The sequence below is a fragment of the Phaethon lepturus genome, unplaced genomic scaffold (genome assembly GCF_000687285.1).
Source record: "Phaethon lepturus isolate BGI_N335 unplaced genomic scaffold, ASM68728v1 scaffold23879, whole genome shotgun sequence".
Classification (NCBI taxonomy): Eukaryota; Metazoa; Chordata; class Aves; order Phaethontiformes; family Phaethontidae; genus Phaethon; species Phaethon lepturus.
Genome location: NW_010565853.1, coordinates 132 through 1,020, shown reverse-complemented (window position 1 = coordinate 1,020; position 889 = coordinate 132). Strand labels below are relative to the sequence as shown.

General features: G+C 55.1%; 1 non-coding gene across 1 annotated transcript; it reads left to right on the top strand.

Annotated features, from left to right (window-relative positions):
• Nucleotides 1-481: 481 nt before the first annotated feature.
• On the top strand, nucleotides 482-553 carry TRNAQ-CUG. Its single transcript has one exon. It is a non-coding gene; the product is annotated as a tRNA-Gln (tRNA).
• Nucleotides 554-889: the final 336 nt, after the last annotated feature.

Below are 889 nucleotides of genomic sequence, written 5' to 3'. Positions count from 1 at the left end.
GGGAGCACAGCTAGGACTGCAACCAAGAGTAAGGACATCTGGTGAACGGCTGCTTAGTATGAGCTACAAGGTGAGAAAGACGAGAGGCAATAACTTACCATAGACTGACTGACAAGCTGTCCAAGACGAGGGTGAAGGGAGGCAGCGGCAGAGACCACAACTGTAAGCGTCAACGCACCGATCAATGGGCCACGAATGTACTCTGTGAGGTGCAAGAGGTTAAGCTGGCAACTTCATAACGAGGTCTAATTAGGGAAAAGCAAGGTTCTCACCACATGGGTCTTGTAACAGAGGGTGTGCCGGGCTTGCGCAAAGAGCTCTGTCACTCCCTTGAAAGGCCCTGTGAGTTGACCGTGCCTGGCGGCCCAGGGGGAAGGCTGCACTTGGTGATGGCCAGGGAGATGGAGAGATTGCTGGGCTCAGCCAGGAGCGTATGGCTCGGCGAGGGTGGCCAGAGGGGAAAGACAGCACCCATCCAGGAGGTCCCATGGTGTAATGGTGAGCACTCTGGACTCTGAATCCAGCGATCTGAGTTCAAATCTCAGTGGGACCTCAGCCTTTTGGCTCCCTCAAAGCTTTCCTCTGCATGACGACACCTTTCACAGCCTTGCTCTTGGGTCAATCGTTTAATGCACTCTGATCCCTCTTCCTTTCTTGTGCTCCCAGCCCTGGGACTGACATCAGTGCCCCTTCTCCTGCCCTGTGCCCACAAAATCTCTGCAACCTTCCTGAGCATTGGCCCTTGCCTCCGCTCTACTCCATTTTGCTTGATGGCTACTGCTGGCTGAGGGGATCCCCAAGGCGTAGATCATGCAGTCCAGGCCTGCCTCAAAGCAGGGTGAGGTGGAGGAGGCTGTTCACGTCCTTGTCTCGTTGCGTGTTGGACATC